We start from the raw sequence: 17,658 nt of genomic DNA on the forward strand, positions 1-17,658 counted from the left end.
TGGTTCTAACTAAAATGAAAGAGATTGCTAAAGAACATCTTGGAACCACCATCAAGTTGTTACAGTCCCTACATATTTCAATGACTCTTAGAGGCAAGCTACAAAGGCATCATTTCTGAGAATCATCAATGAACCAACTGCAACAACAATTGCTTATGGTCTGGACAAGAAGGCTAGCTCTGTTGGCGAGAAAAATCTGTTGAATTTTTATCTAAGAGGGGGAACATTTGATGTTTCTCTATTAACTATTGAAGAGGGTATCTTTGAGGTCAAGGCCACGATAGGAGATACCCATTTGGATGAAACTTTGACAACCAGAGCCATTTTCGATCCATATCTGTAAAGATCGATTAGAGGGCACCAGTGATTATGAAATTGGTTTTGTCCTTGTCTGGTTTTGTCCTTGTGCTTTTGTGTGAGTTTATAAAAAATCAAGAACATTTTAAATGAATAGATTAATATAATTAAATTAGTGGTTCTCTTTTTTTTCGACGCCTAACATTAATTTGATTGTGTGAGTATGTTGATGGGTCTTATTGTGCTTCAAGCTTCAAGAACAATAGCTACAGGTTATGTTATGAGATCCATGTGTGTAGAAAGGTCAGTTGAATAATTCACTACTAGATACAGTCTAGTATCAAGATTGTCCTTCGAGAGATTGAGAAGCATCAATTATACAAAGTTCATCAAAGATAGTTAGAGGCGCTTATGTCTTAAATGAGTTGAATGGGAAGCTGGAAGATTGTGGTGGTGAAAAGAGCATTGTCCAAAAGACTTCAGAGTGGGGATAAGTGTTGAGGAAGACCACTCAGACAGATGTGACATGTGAATTGTAATTTGTCCTTTTTGTATTAATCTTTGTAATAATGTAATGTAAAAGGGGGGACTTGGAATGTGACATGTGAATTGTAATTGTCATTTTTGTATTAATCTTTGTAATAATGTAATGTAAAAGGGGGGACTTTGAATGTCACATGTGAATTGTAATTTGTCATTTTTGTATTAATCTTTGTAATAATGTAATGTAAAATGGGGGACTTGGAAATAATGATTACATTAGTAAATAGGTAGATTAGTTTGTTGGTTTTGTTGAGACATTTTCTCAACAAGCAATTCCTTCTTTAGAATCTGTTGGATCTCATGAGCACTATTTATATGGCTTGTAATTTGGTTTTTGGGTGAATAATACAAATTGATTTGTGAGTAATTTGTGCACAATGTTTGCTCCAATTTTCTTGTAGTTCCCTAACTGATCTTTGAAAGTTACTCTTGATGCAAAAATAAAAGTTTTAAAAGGAGATTTTTTAAGGGTTCGAGGTCTGGAGTTTGAAGACAATATAATTACAAAATATTTTAATAATTTTATTAATGATATTCTAGTTTGATTCCAACTTTGGTAAATTCTAGTGTTGTTTTCTCCTTCATGTATTTATCATTTTTTTTTTTTCATTGGTCAAGTGTATGTAGCAGCATGCTTATTTAAATTCAAGAATATGAATTTACCCATTGGTAATCATATTTTAATTTAACCCTTTAATAGGTGCTCCACTTTTTCATAAATTCATCTAGAATTTCTTATTCTTTCCACCATTGTTTATGTAGCTTTTAAGTTCAAATTCTTAAATGCTTGAATTATAAAACCCTGACCTTATTGAACTTTCCTCTAACCATTTTTTAATTTAAATCTCTGCACTCCTCATTGACCTAGCCATGTTGGTTTTGAAGCATAGGTTTTTGAATTAGAATGTTCACTACATGCACCATAATCTTGCTCCGATCTCTTATTTAGAAATTTTTTATTCAATTCTATAGATGTTCTGGGCACTAACCTCTTGCAGAGAGAGGTTATCTTTGAGAGACAACAGTGTCTTTGAAATATGTAATGCTCATGTGTTGATATTGTCTATTTTTTGTTGCACTCCTAGGGTTAGCCAAGATTCTATTATATTTCTCTTGAATCAACATGGGAAAGGGATATTAAATATAATTGATGAAAAGGATAGAGATCTCTCTCATAAAATGTATAAGCCTCTTTCTGACTTGTTTGAATATAAACAAAAGAAGAAAAAAAAATCACAAAGTTGTATATCCCATACATAGAGGTTTAGGTTCCATCTGGAGTTGTCTTGCATGAGGAAATTGAATTAATACAATTCACAAAGTAAATATTGATCATGTGAAGAAGTAGAATAGAAGGCACCAATAAATTGATTTGGAGTGTGGACCTTAGTTGGATGTATTATTCCTTCTCATTGAATCCTTAATTTTTCCCCTATTTCATAGAGAAAAATGTCATAAATCCTAGATGGATCTTTTGCAAGATAAGTCTTGTAATGCTAAGCCACACATTGAATCTTTTTATACACTCATATAAATTAATGTTGTACACTAACACTCTTATCGGACCTTCATCAATTTCCTTTTCATGCCATCCTTCTTGCAAAAGGAGGTGTTTTAAATATTGTTTGTAGTCTTAATGACTTACTAGTTTGGGTCTCCTATCTTTGTTGTTGGACTTGGAGATTGTTCACACGTCAAATAATAATCCTCTTGTCCTTCCATATCAAGAAATATTTTAGCATAATATTGTGAGCTCAGAAGGTTCATTGTACTCAAGGAATTTGCATGTCATCTAGCTTTATTCTTAAAACACTTAGATTTAGTGTAGACTCGTTATTTGCATTGTTGCTTGTTTATCTCCTTATATAAGTAGAGATCAAGAAACTTGTTGGATTTTTATAGGTGGATCTAGTAATTTTGAGTATGCCAAAGAGGCCTAACTACCTCTATTATTTGTTGCATGGTCATTCCAATAACATTGTTATATTAGCTAAACCTATGTAGAGGATTTCAACTAATTAGGAGGTTAAATGGTTGTCTCTTTCTCTCCAATTGTTTTCACCCCAAGAGGAAAGTGGTGTTAAACCCCAATTATTGTTTATCATTGCTACCATTTATGTTAGAAGAGAATAAAGGATTGTTTTCGTCACTATATTCTCACTTTTTAGCTTTGGTAGTTAATGAGGCTAGCTAAGATCCAAAAATTAATGGATGGTAAATTTGTTTTATTTTAACCCTTTTTGTGTCATTTCTAGCTCTCGGATAACTTATTTATTCACACACTAGCGAATAAAGGAGATAAAATCAATCATCTAAATTGCGATAAGATTATTAAAAATACTAAGCCCCAATAAATTTAATGGGCCTTACATCTACTTCTTTAGTTTTCTTGATTTTGTCGAAAAGTTCAAGTCCACCTACCTAAATTGGTTATCCTAGTTATGCTAGTATTCTTTTTAATATACTTCACTTACTTCCCTGGGGATTATACTTCACCCATTTTTGTCCTTGCCCTAGGGTTAGTTGGCCTTCTAAGATGGAACAGAGTCTTGCTATCTCTTCTTATAGTGGATGGTTTTTGTACCCATGCACTAAAAGACCAAGGATGAGTATGTGGTCTCCCATCATGACAATATAGATTATTGGTGTGTCAATCTCCTATGGGTTAGCCCTTGTATAAGTGTGCACATATGAATGTGTTTTCCCTATTTGATGTTTAGACCATGTGCAAGGTTCCATTTTTTGTTTTCCTGAGTCACACTTTGGTCATGTTTACTACTCATGGGTTCCTTGATTGGACATTCTCTACCTCAATTTGGATTAACCTCAACATTCATGCTTGATTTGTTCTACCTTAATTACTTAGAGATGTTCTTTTCAAGGTTTGCAACATCAACATAGTTGTAAATATGGGTGTGCAAAAGATTCAATAGGGTCAAAGATGATATTTCATTTTCCTTTTATGTTCTTAACACACCATATTTAAGTTATATTGTAGTTTACCTCCCATGAAACAACAAATTAAAGAGCATTGAATTGATGGAAATGTTGAAAATAGCAACAAGAAATGTTAAAAAAAGCAACAAGAAAAATCCTAATTTAATTTTGTCTTTGAATTAAATTAGGAATGATATTGTAATTCCACATCTCATGACAACTTGTAATAGTTAACTAAGTTAATTTGACTTAGTTAGCTCAATCAATTCGAGTTGAGGGTCTAACTAGATTCATGTAGAGTGTCTCCTACAATTAGGAGCACTACTTGAGTTTATTTTGAGTTGTAATTACTTAATTCAGTCTAACTGAGTTAAATTCAAATAAACTAGTTCCAATTGATGGAGGAATTAGTGGGAGATCCAATAGTGGGGTGTAACCTACACTAGTGGGGTGTAACCATCACTGATCAACCAGTAAATTGAAGATTCACTCAAAATTACTCATGCATGTCAGATCAAAGAAAGACCCAGTGGAGATTGGAGTTCATGGACAATGTACTATCAGTTGTAAAATCATCTAAATTAAATTGATGGTGCATGAGGTCAGAGGAAGGCCTATGAGGATTGCACAATCCATAATTGAGGAATTTCCATATTAAATAGGGGTTGATTCCCAAGGTAACAATGTAAGGAATTAGGAGCTTGGCAGGTAGCAGAATTGGCTAAGTATTGGCCAGAGTCGACTTGTGAGGTAAAGGATAGAAAAATACTTGTGCAGGTTGAGCTCAAGGTTGAGTAGATCATATTGTATTCATCTATATTCTTTGACTAATGCAATATACATATAGCAAGGGTTTTTAGCTATGGCTTTCCCCCAGAAAATTATTGTGTTATGTGTGATTGAATTTTTTCTCTTTTATGCTTTGCGATTCCATCGATCGTTTATTGTTTCTATTGATGAGTAGAGTAGATTCAAGCCAATTGTTTTAGCATATTACAATATGATATTTGAATATATAAGGAATTTATGCATGGTATAAGAGCTAGATTTGTAAAAATTTCTACATGGTATCAAAGCTAGATTTGTAGAAATTTCTACATGGTATCGGAGCTAGATTTGTAGAAATTTCTATATGGTATCAGAGCTAGATTTCTAGAAATTTATCATGGTATGAGAGTTAGATTATCGAAGCTATATTTGTATAAATTTATACATGGTATTGGAGCAGAAATCATGATAGAAGAGAAGAATTCAAAGTTGTCCTTGTAGGTGAATAGAATTTGCATATTGATGGAGCCCTAGTTCAGGGTAGATCCAAAAGACCCTATGTGCAGACTTCTTAATGGAGCAAGAAGGATGCTAGTGGGCAGATCTGTGAGCCAATTTTTAATGACACAAAAAGGAGTTGTGATCATTGATATTGGTAGATTGAGGAGCAGAGATATTTCCCACAGGGAGATTGAAACTCAGAGGGAGTTTAGTTTCAGAGGGAGCAACCTTATGGAAACTAGTACTTCAGGCTCTAGGGAAATCATACTCATTATTGAGTGGTTGTAGCAGCAATGCGGAAGTAGCAATATATCATTAGCAACAACAATATGAGTAGATCATATTTATCTCATGCATGCAAATCCTTGAGGAGAGAGGCAGAGACTAGAGATTTGGTGGTTGAGAGGGAGCATGTTAAACCTCTCAACATACAGCCTCAAAAGCAACCTCAAAAAGTTGTGGAGCAACCACAATTGGAGAAGCAGAGAGGAGACCGAGTGGAGACATCCACTCAAGAATATACCTCTAGTACGGGGGAATTTCGAGCCAAGTGAGTAGAAGGAGCACATGCAGCCATATCTCCTTGTGTGAGGTGGGTGATGTGAAGCAATAGTCCCAAGAGTTGCAGAAATTTGAGCAGGGTTTATTGAGGTGTGTTTGTCTCATAGATCATTACCTTTCTATGGGGGGGCATAGTATTTAGTAGTAGGAGGATCATTGTCAGTTAGATACTGAGGAGTGCAGAGCAGAGTTGACAGGAGAGCAGGAGGCTTAGTAACAGAGTCAACAGCAGCACAGTTTTCCCAATAGACAGTTGCAGACGCAGTTGATTCAATTTATTTTGTTTGGATGCTTTTTGGTTACAGATGTTGCAGTAGAAACAACAACAATGATAAGAGTTGCATGCAAAGCATTCCAAAGGTACCGGATCAAGATAGAATTGAATTCCTTTCTTGTTGAGAGGGAGTGTTGAAAATAGAAACAAGAAATGTTAAAAGTAACATCAAGAAAAATCATAATTTAAATTTGTCCTTGAATTAAATTAGGAATTAAATTGTAATTCCACATCTCATGACAACTTATAATAATTAACTAAGTTTTTTTTTTGGTCAAGTAAGAATGGAGCTTTCTATTAACCGAACAAGTACATTACATATGTTACAGGGTAAACCAAAAATCCTTTCGTTTACCAAAAAATGGTCCACATAACCTATCAGAAGCGTTATTGGCTTTAACCTTTAAAACTCGGAACCATTCACTCTAACGGAAAAAAGGATTACACAGGAAATACACAAAACCCGACCCGCAACCCATAAGGTCGGACTTCAAAAATAATACATCCGCAACCATAAAAAATTGTCGTCCATCTCTTTCAATGATCCAACGGCTAATGTCGAATCGCGAAATTGCATATCGGCGAATCGCAATTCCAACCCACCTCCTTCCTCCAATCGCTGATCAACCACTTGCACGACCGAACCTCCACCGTTGATCTACCCATCATGGATCCAACAGTCCATGCTGATTTCGGGTGGACAAGTAGCACGAGGATTAACCGCCCAAAAAGCGGTTTCCTCTCTCCTCCTCGCTGCTACGTGTCGCTTGAAGAGTGGAATCAGAGGCCAACCTCGAAAAACCGATTACCACTTAGACCCGCCTGAAATACCACTTGTGGTTCAAGAAACCATTTCCACGCGAATTAATTTGCGCACTCTTCCGCCAAGCGAATTAATTTGCGCACTCTTCCGCCAAGCAACAGGCAAACAATTTAGGCTTCCCTATCCTCCTGCTTGTCTCCTGATCCTCTTCGATCCATCCTGTCAATCCATTGCTCCCTATCTTTGGTAGCCTGACAGAGACAGTCCTCTAACAGTTTACCTGGGGGTAACAACTCCCAAACGTGCCGAGTGTCCCTTTCCTTATTAGTCACTCCTTCATTCGCTAAATGATCAGCTAACATGTTAGCTTTTATTTTCACATGGACAAAGCTTACAGTTTTTAAGGTTTGCAGGTGGGTGTAGATACGGTGAAAGACCTATAGTAACCTCCAGTGTTTCAACACTTTGTCCGGTGATGTGCCATTACATATTTTCTTGGCCGCTCTAATAATCAATTCTGAATCTGCCTCAATAATGACATTATGTGAATTTGAATCCACCAAGATTTCAAAGAATTGCTCTAGGCCCATGAGTTCCGCCATATTATTAGTGGCCTTCCCCAAGTGGCCATAAAAGATCTTATTTATTTGACCCTGTTCATCTCTTATAGCACCCCCAAAACCAACTAACCCTGGGTTTGCCTTAGAAGCTCTGTCTATATTGACCTTTAAGAAACCATGTGGAGGAGGCTTCCAAATATTTATATCTGCATTTGTTTGGATCACACCCTTGATTATGCCTTGTGGGCTTATAGACTGTACACCCAAATGAAGTAGAATACTCGCATCTTGGGGCAGAGGAGGGTCCCTAGGAAGTGTCCTCAACAAGCTACTAACTGTGTCTTTAAGCTGCCTTAAAATTTGGTCAATTGTGTGTTGGGGCTTGCTTGCTTTGTTCTTGAAGATCCAACTATTGCGCTCTTTCCAAACATCCCAGATGACAAAGCCTGGAACCAAAGTCCAGGATTTATTAATGATTTCATTCCCTGAGAAATTTTTCCTCCAATTATTCAAAGTGTTGGAGATGTTGAGTCTGTCCCTATCAATGTACCTAAATATTGAGGCCACCCATTCCCAAACAGTGGAGGTAAAAGGGCAGAGGTTGAGAAGGTGATCCATCGTCTCCTCTTGTGAGCGATAAAGGTAGTATTTGGAAGGTCCAGTGAAGCCTTTTTTAGGAGATTCTCCCAAGTTAAGATTTTCCTTTGATGAACTAGCCAAATAAATAATTTTATTTTCACCCAGTGGGGGCTCTCCCAAAGATTATTCCAAAGTTGATCAGGGTTTAGATAGTTAAATCATGTTACTACCTATTTAGCTTCTTTGAGGTTAAATTTTCCTGCGGTGTTCTTTCCCCATCTTAGTTGGTCAGGCAAGGAGGATACCATAATTCTCCTATGATCTAGATCCTAGGTAAGAGAGTCTACCTGGACCTTCAGAGGACTCTCTTCACTGTAGCCTAGTTCCTTCCAAGATGTCCATTTTCCATTGTTCCTATCCTGGTCCCAAAAGTCTTTAACCATAAGTAGACCTTTGTTGTCTGTGTCATTCTTGAGAGCTTCTAATTCATTCTTATACAAGTTTGGTTCCTGTTTCTAGTTGTCCTCCCAAAATCGAGCTAGGTTCCCACCTTGAATCTCCCAAAAACTATGTTGTTGAACAATACCTTTATTCTCCCAGGCAAGGTTCCAAATGTGGGAGCCCTTAATATGCCCTGACATTCTAATGTAATCCTTCTCCTGCCAATGCTTGGCATATTTCTGTTTCCAAAGCTTAGCCCGGGAAGTTGTTGATTCCTTGATCCACCTCCACCAAAGTTTAGCTCCTGAAACTTTTCTTATGGTTTCAAGATCATGAAACCCCAAGCCACCATGGCTCTTGGGTTTTCAGATTTTGTCCCAGGCAACTAAAGCCCATTTCTTTTTCTCTTCTCCTCTGCCCCATAAAAAGTCCCTTTGTATGCTCCTGATCTATTGCATAATTCCTTTAGGAGCAGGAAGAGTTGAGAACATGAACATGGGAATGGCCTATAAGACAGCCTGTGTGAGCATAAGGCGCCCCACCAAATTTAAAGACCTGCATGTCCATTTTATGATCTTGTCTTGAATTTTATTTATAATTGGCTCCCACACTTCCTTGTTGAGAGGTTTATCTGTGAGAGGTATGCCCAGATACTTGGAAGGTAGCTGGTCCCTTTGAAACCCAAGAATTCTGGTGATATTTCTTTGAATAGCAATGTCAGTGTTAAAGAAAAAAACTTTTGATTTGTTGAGGCTTACCTCTGTGCCAGTAGCCATAGCAAAGTCATTCAAAATATGTTTGATCGTTCTAGCTTCCCTGACTGTGGGTATGCCCTACAGCATTGTGTCATCCACAAATTGTTGATGAGTGTTAGCCGCTCCATCCAAGGTGAGTTTGATGCCCTGGATTCTTCCTTCAGCATTTGCCATTTTAATCGCTCTGCCTAGCCCTTCCATCATGAGAACAAAGAGGAAGGGTGAGAGCGGATCCCCTTGTCTGAGCCCTCTGGAGGGTGTGAAGAGTCTTGAAGGAGCGCCATTAAGAAGGATGGAGAAACTAGTCGTGGTAACTAGTGCCATAACCCATCTTATCCAGTTTTGGTCGAAGCCAAAGGCTCTTAGAACTACCCTTATATAAGACCAACTTAGCTTGTCGTAAGCTTTCACTAGGTCTAGTTGAATGATCATACCAGCTTGTTTGTTGCTTTTGAGAGAGTGAACCACCTCATGAGCTTGGATGATATTATTGAGGATTTGTCTTTGATCTGATAATGAGATCTTAGACAATTATTAAGGTATTACAGACTCATGTGCATGGATATGCCTATGTTACTTTGTGCAATGGATCGATAAGATTGCAAAATACATAGACAATGAAGTAGTTAAAGAAACATAATAGACAACACACATAAACATAGCAAGTTTAATATGGAGTTCACCCAAAACTTATGGGCTATGTCTCCTGGTCCAGCCTTCAATGGTGGCCTCTCTATTATGTCTTCAGAAGCAGAGTTTTACAACAGTGAGCTCAAATTGAGCCTCACACAACAGATACAAAACAATAAGGCTTTACTTGGATCCCCCAAGTCTCTTTTGAGTACACAGACTCTCCTCACTGACTCTCTGTCTTTGTTTGATCTCTGTCTCAGCACTGCTTGTCTCTGTTTCTGGCAGTCTATGGCTTTAAAGCCAATCTGTGCTGTCTGTTCGTTTCCTCTTCTCGGGCTCTCTGGCTCCCAGCCTCTGTCTGCTCAAATCCCCCTTCTGAGCGTTAGCAATCATAGCCTAACGTCTTCAGGGGAGGTGGCCACCTGTTCTGCAATGAAAGAGTCCATCTGGCCTTTGAAATCCCGGAAATGGCCATTCTCTATTTACATAGAGAAATATATTCAACACGGGAAAAATCCTTCAAAACACAGTTTTTCGGACTTCAAATGTCCTTAAATCTAAACTATATTCCTATCGGGTCCGCCTCTAGTCGCTTATCGCATGTCGCGAATGCCCATTCCATAGTTCCCCTTTTTATTTTTTAAATACATTAAAATGCTTAAAATATCGCAAGAATGGCTTTATGCGGATTTGAAATATTATGTATTTTCATTTGCAAACCCTTTCGGGTCAAGTTTTCATCGCCTCAGCGCTACCCATCGTATTTCATTTTCATATTTCGTTTAATAAATGAAATACGCGAAAACACATAGAAACTGTTGTTTGACAGATCTGAATTTATATGGAATATCGTTTATAGTTCTATCGGGTCCAGTGATCGCGTCGCATATCTATATATATATATATATATATATATATATATATATATATATATATCCGCTCCTCTATGTAGCTCCAATGCGAAGTCGCAATCGCATGTTGCACGATACGATATGGCAATGCAACATGGGTTGTCGATCTGCGCGCTTGATCGACGGTCCTCATTGACCCTGCCGACATCTATCGCAACATTTATGCGACCACATCCAACAGCCTCAAATCGCCTCCACTGATTTGCGATATGCCAATCAGATCTGGACTGTTGATCGGACAGATCCGACAGCTCCTATGCGTTGCTCCTTTGACCGCCGATAAGCCTGTTTTTTTATCATTTCTTCGTGTTTTTGGCTGCCGATAGTGTTTTCCGCCTGTTCTAAGGGTTTTTCCTCATGTGATAGTCTTTTTTTTAAACGATTTTGAAGACTTAGAGAGTTCTTGGATCCGTTTTGGATCAGTGTTCCTTCCACATAGCCTGTTTTCTCCTTTGAGATGAGAGCTGGTAAAAGGGGCTTGATTCTATTAGCGATCACCTTGGAAATAATTTTATACACCACATTACATAAAGTTATGGGTCTGAAGCCATCTGGAGTCATGGCTTTTTCCTGTTTTGGGATCAAAGCTATGAAGGAAGCATTAAAATCCTTCAGAACCTTTTTGGATCTTCTTGAGTCTTCCACCACCTCAAGGATATCATGTTTGACTATTTTCCAACATGCTTCAAAGAAGTCTACATTGAACCCATCCAGGCCTGGAGCTTTTCCATTTTTCATTTCATTGATCACTTCATTGACCTCCTCTTCTGACACTAGCCTGTTAAGATTGTAGTTATCTTCTCTGGTAACCAGCTGAGGGATATACTGGGTGAAATGGTTGATGAACCTGGATCTATCCCCCAGAGGCTCCTCTGCAATACTGAGGAAATGTTGTACAAGGGGAGATTCCATGTCTTTGTGAGAGACGATTTCCCTCCCTTGAGAGTCTTTGAGCTTTGTGATTCTGTTGTGTGCCCTGTGATCCATTGTGGATTTATGAAAGAACTTCGTGTTTCTTTCTTCCTCTCTAATCCACTGTATCCTTAAATTTTGTCTCCAGAAAATATCCTCTTGCAAGCACCGATCTTCCCATTATACTTGCAAAGAATCAACTAGCTTTTTCCGTTCCTCGGTAAAGCCCTCTGTGATGTTGATCTGATTGATCTCCTGGAGTTTTTGCTCAGCTTCTCTTTTGGCTTTGAATATATTACAAAATTCCTTTTTGTTCCAACCTTTAAGCTTGGATTTGATATGTTTAAGTTTCTGTTGGAGCAGGAACATTCTAGTGCCTTGTATGTTTAGATCCTCTCTCCACCCTTTGTCAATATTACTGGGGAATTTAGGGTGAGAGAGCCAGGCATTCTCAAACCTGAAAGGTCTGTTTCTTGGTGTACCCATAAAAGTGGCTTCCAGCTGTACAAGCCAATGATTCGAACCTCCAAAGGGAAGAATAGAAGTCGTTATGGCAAGGCCTGAGAGAAAGAGGTCCTCTAAGATAATAAATCTATCTAGTCTAGATGCAACTTGTGAAGCCCCTCCCCTTTTTTTGTTCCAGGTTAAGGTCCCTTTTATTGTTCTAGTGTCCACTAACCCCATGTTCATTATGAATTTATGGAAGGCCATGGAGTCTCTGCCTAGCTGTCTGATACCGCCTTTTTTCTCTGTAAGAAATCTTATCATATTGAAATCTCCTGCAATGATCCAGGGCATATTAGGGTGTCTTGCTCTTAGTTCCTCAAGGGAGGTGAGAAGCTTGAGTTTGTCTTCTTGCTTTTGAGGTCCATAGACATTTGTGATCATGTATATCTCCTTATCACCTAAAGGTTGACAAACCAAAGAAAGATAGTTCCTAGATGCCTCAGCATCCAGGATTCCAAATTTCTGTGGATCCCACAGCGTGAGAATCCCCCCACTGAGTTTTTTGATTTAACCTCTAGATACTCATACTTGATTAGCCATTTATTATGAATTTCTCTAATCTTATCCATCGAACATTTTGTCTCCTAAATAAAAACCATATCTCGTTTTTCTTTTTTTATTCTAGTACTGATATTTCTTTGTTTCCTTCTATTTCCTATGCCTCTAATATTCCAGGTTGTGAGCTTCATTAAGAAAGGTTTGTAAAGGAGTAACTGGTGAGCTCTTTCATCTTACCTGAGTTAATCAATAGTTTCCCACATTCGTTCAGCAACTCCTTCTGTCTTTTTCTTCCTCTTTTCCTGCTTGGGTTCTTTGGAGATTGTGCCTGTGTCTCCTCCATCATTTTGACCCCTCTATGTTCCTGGATTTCATGATTTCTTTTGACTCCAGTTCCCTTTGATTGTGATCTCCATAGGAAGAGTTGTTGAACCCTGTCATATTCCTCTTTTGGTAGGGAGTCCACTCGTTTGGTCGTCCCTTGTTCCAAAAATTTCTCTTGATCGAGATTTTCCCTATCTAGAATCTCCTGAAGTTCATGGTCCTTCGTTCCCACCTCACTTGGAGTCATCTTCCATGTTGTCATCCCTTTCCTTCTCAGTAATAATGTTCTCCATTTCCTGGTTTGTTTCTTTGTTTCCTTTTTCTTCTTCTAAGATCTTAAAGCTATTGTGGCTCGGTTGTCTTTCCTCGTTGATCTTCTTTTGTGGCCTCTTTCCACCTTTCCCTTTGCCCCCAACCTTGGTAAAACCCTCAGGATTTTTATCCACAGTGGTTTTCACATTTCTCTCAATGTTGTTTGTTGGACAATCTCTATATAGATGCCCATGCTCATGGCATTTACGGCAGCTAAATGGGATGTGCTCATAGTCCACCGCCTATACCCATTCTTCATGATATACTTCTAAAATTATCGCGTCCAAAATTGCTCTAGATAAATCCATTTCCACACATATCCGAGCGAAGGAGGTGTATTTTCCTTTCAGAGTCACATCTGAGATCTTTAAAAAATGCCCCAATTTGTTGCCTATTGTTTTCAGCAATTCCGGCAGCCAATAATCCAGAGGAAGGGAGTATAGTCTGATCCATACTAGTACCGATGTAAATGTCTCGTGTTCTAGAACAAAGTTCATCATCCATGGCCACATGTAGAGGCCTGCAACAGCATAGAAATAAGGTCCTCCTTCAAACACTCTGTCTTTATCCTCTAGGCTTGTGAATACTACTGTGAAGAAGCCCTTGGATCCCAAATGAAGGTGTATTTCCCCCTTTGGCTTCCAGTGGCTCCTTATCCATACATGCAGCGCCCTCTCCGTCGGCCATATTCCCATGAATTTGTAGATGACCGCATGTTCCATCATATGATCCCTATGCGCTTGTAGCGCAGGGTCACTCAAGATGACCCGAGGAATGATGTTCAACTTAGGTTTGCAAACCCCAATTGTCCTTATAGAAGTAGGTTTTTGACTGCTATCCCCTTTCTCCTTTTCCTTACTAGCTTCCTGCTACTCCCCTTCCTATTCATGAGGTCTGTTTCCTCCCAATATGCATGTGTTACTTGCCATTGTTTCCTTCTCCAGAGGCTTCTTGAAACACTGCTTCCCTGCGTCCTTGCTTCTATCCATAACTACTTGACTGTAGGAAGTAGCATCACTCCCCCCTGCGCGTCCCGCCATGGTGCCCAACGTCAAAACCCTAACCCTAGATCAAGTTACAGAGCTTCCTGCGCAATCGCAAGTATATCATTCAAGTGTCAAGTCTTCGCAATATCTAAAACTCAGAACCATTCACTCTAGTGATAATTAACTAAGTTAATTTCACTTAGTTATCTCAATTAATTCGAGCTGAGGGTCCAACTAGAATCATGTAGAGTGTCTCCTATAGTTAGGAGCACAAGTAGAGTTTATTTTTTAGTTGTAATTATTTAATTCAGTCTAACTAAGTTAAATTCAGTTAAACTAGTTCTAACTGATGAGGAATTAGTGGGACATCGAGTAGTGGGGTGTAACCAGCACTGGTCAACCAGTAAACTGAAGATTCACTCATAATTAATTCATGCAGATCAAATCATAGAAAGACCCAATTGCGATTGGATTTCAGGGACAGTGTACTATCAGTTGTAAAATCATCTAAATTAAATTGATGGCGCATGAATTCAAAGGAAGGCCTATGAGGATTGCACAATTCATAATTGAGGAATTTCAACATTAAATCGGGGCTAATTCCCAAAGGAACAGTGCAAGGAATTAGGAGCTTGGCACGCAGCAGAATTGGCTAAGTATTGGCCGGAGTCAACTTGTGAGGCAGAGGATAGAAAATACTTGTGTAGGTTGAGCTTAAGGTTGAGCAAAGCATATTGTATTCATCTAGATTCTTTTACTAATGTAATATACAGATAGTAGGGGTTTTTAGTTGTGGCTTTCCCAAAAAAATTATTGTGTTATGTGTGATTGAATTCTTTCTCTTTTATGCTTCGTGATTTCATCAGTCGTTTATTGTTTCCATTGATGAGTAGAGTAGATTCAAGTCAATTGTTTTAGCATATTAAAATCTACAATTTGAATGTATAAGGAATTTATACATGGTATAAGAACTAGATTTGTAGAAATTTCTACATGGTATAAGAGCTAGATTTGTAGAAATTTCTACATGGTATCATAGCTAGATTTGTAGAAATTTCTACGTGGTATCAGAGTTAGATTTGTAGAAATTTATATATGGTATCGAAGCCAGATTTATAGAAATTTCTACATGGTATCGAAGAGAAAATCATGATTGAAGAGAAGAATTTGAGGTTTTCCTTGCACGTGAATAGAATTTGCAGATTGGTGAAGCTCTAGTTTAGGGTAGATCCTGAAGACCCTATGTGTAGACTTCTTAATGGAGCAAGAAGGCTGCTATTGGGTAGATCCGTGAGCCAATGTTTAGTGAGAAAAAAAGGGTTGTGATCATTGATATTGTTAGATTGAGGAGCAGAGATATTTCCCATAGGGAGATCGAAACTTAGAGGGAGTTTAGTTTCAGAGGGAGCAGCCCTATGGAAGTTAGTACTTCAGGATATGGGGAGATCGGACTCATTATTGCAGTGGTTGTAGCAGCATCATGGAAGCAATGGTAGAGTAGTAGCAACATCAGTATGAATAAATCAGATTTAGCTCATGCATGCAAAGCCTTAAGGAGCAAGGCAGAGACTAGATATTTGGTGGTTGAGATGGAGCATGTTAGACCTTTCAACATACAGCCTGAGAAGCAGCCTCAGAAAGTTGTGGAGCCGCCACAATTGGAGAAGCAGAGAGGAGACTGAGTGGAGACATCCACTCAAGCAGAGACCTCCAATAGGGAGAAATTTCAAGCCAAGTGGGAAAAGGGATCACATGCATCCATACCTCCTAGTGTGAGGTGGGGTGATGTGAAGCAATAGTCCCAAGAGTTGCATAAATTTGGGTAGGGTCCATTGAGGTGCATTTGTCTAATGGATCATTACCTTGCTATGGGGGACCACAATATTCAGTAGTAGGAGGATCAGTGTCAGTTAGATACTAACGAGTGCAAAGTAGAGTTGAAAGCATAGCAGGAGGCTCAGTAGCAAATTCAGTAGCAGCACAATTTTCCCAGTAGACAGTTGCAAACACAATTGTTTTAGTTTTTTTTTTTTTTTTTTTGGTTACAAATGTTGCAGTAGCAACATCAACGGTGACAAGAGTTTCATGCAGAACATTCCAAAGGTTACCGGATCAAGACAGAATTGAATTCCTTTCTTGTTGAGAGAGAGTGTTGAAAATAGCAACAAGAAATGTTAAAAATAACATCAAGAAAAATCCTAATTTAAGTTTTTCCTTGAATTAAATTAGGAATTAAATTGTAATTCCACATCTCATGACAACTTGTAATAGTTAACTAAGTTAATTTGAATTAGTTAGCTCAGTTAATTCAAGTTGAGGGTCTAACTAGAGTCATGTAGAGTGTCTTCTACAATTAGGAGCACTAGTTGAGTTTATTTTGAGTTGTAATTATTTAATTCAGTCTAACTGAGTTAAATTCAGTTAAAGTAGTTCCAACTAATGGAGGAATTAATGGGAGATCCAGTAGTGGGGTGTAACCTGCAGTAGTGGGGTGTAACCAGCATGTATCAACCAGTAAATTGAAGATTCACTCATAGTTAGTTCACACATATCATATAGGAGAAAGACCCAATTGAGATCGGAGTTCAGGGACAATGTACTATCAGTTGTAAAATCATCTAAATTAAATCGATGGTGCATGCAGTTAGAGGAAGGCCTATGAGGATTACGAAATTCATAATTGATGAATTTCCACATTAAATATGGGCTAATTCCCAAGGGAAAAGTGCAAGGAATTAGGAGCTTGGCAGGCAGCAGAATTGGCTAAGTATTAGCTAGAGTCATCTTGTGAGGCAAAGGATAGAAAATACTTGTGCAGGTTGAGCCCAAGGTTGAGCAAAGAATATTGTATTCATCCAAATTCTTTGACTAATGAAATATACAAATAGTAGGGGTTTTTAGTTGTGACTTTCCCCCAGAAAATTATTGTGTTATGTGTGATTGAATTCTTTCTATTTTATGCTTTATGATTTCCTCGATCGTGTATTGTTTCCGCTAATGGGTAGAGTAGACTCAAGTCAATTGTTTTATCATATTATAATATTTAGTTTGAATCTATAAGGAATTTCTACATGGTATCAGAGCTAGATTTGTAGAAATTTCTATAGGAAAACCTATGGATTTGCTTTAAAACCAACAAATCAATCAATTTGACTTGTAGATACAATAATTGTCTCTTCCAATTTTTCTTCAATGGTTATATTTCATACCTTGTGTACCCTTACGGGTTATCTTGGTCTATATATAATCATCATTTTTTCATTGTTATGGTTTCACTATTGCTTCTCAAATGTTACTATAATTATGTTGGATTTTCACTAAGATTGGACTTACACTTTGCACTTTCTCTCTCTCTCTCTCTCTCTCTCTCTCTCTCTCTCTCTCTCTGATGGGAAAAATGAAGAGGTCATTGGTGGCTTGGAGCTTGGTGAGAGTCTAATGTTTTTGCTACCTTCATCAAAATTGGTAGCTTCTTCTCTATTTAGGCATGTTCATTTACCTTCTCCTTTCCTCCTTTGGGAATTTCTCCTTTTTCTTATTTTCGAGTTCTATCTTTCCTGTTTATGCATTAACGGAATTCTATTAAGAAACCCTAA

General features: G+C 38.1%; 1 pseudogene; it reads right to left on the reverse strand.

The window, feature by feature from the left end:
- Positions 1-14,116, reverse strand: part of LOC149234097 (high mobility group B protein 15-like) — a 63,457-nt pseudogene extending 49,341 nt beyond the window's left edge.
- Between the last annotated feature and the right edge of the window lie 3,542 nt (positions 14,117-17,658).

The sequence above is a fragment of the Pinus tabuliformis genome, chromosome 8 (assembly GCF_031772625.1).
Source record: "Pinus tabuliformis cultivar Carrire ecotype Pingquan chromosome 8, CPIR1, whole genome shotgun sequence".
Lineage (NCBI taxonomy): Eukaryota > Viridiplantae > Streptophyta > Pinopsida > Pinales > Pinaceae > Pinus > Pinus tabuliformis.